This window comes from Orycteropus afer, unplaced genomic scaffold, assembly GCF_000298275.1.
Source record: "Orycteropus afer afer isolate SDZICR_OR568_19922 unplaced genomic scaffold, OryAfe1.0 scaffold00310, whole genome shotgun sequence".
NCBI lineage: Eukaryota > Metazoa > Chordata > Mammalia > Tubulidentata > Orycteropodidae > Orycteropus > Orycteropus afer.
In genome coordinates, this window is record NW_006921897.1 from 1,802,738 (window position 1) to 1,803,012 (window position 275).

Genomic DNA, 275 nt, shown 5'->3' on the forward strand with positions numbered 1-275 from the left:
TCAATTCAATGGGAAAAGAAGTGTTACTTTAAGAAACATGATAAGCATAAGTAATGCCACATGAAGAATGTTGAAATGGCAAATGATTTCTTACATATGTTTACCACACACAAAAAAGGAAAAATGGTACTGGAACTGGAACAGCAGCTGGGTTACCCATATGGGGGAAAAGTGAATCTCCACCTCAACACCTCATTCCACACACACAAATTCATTTAAGTTGGATCTTGACCTAACCATAAAGTTTAAAAAGGCAAATCTTCATAACTTTGGTT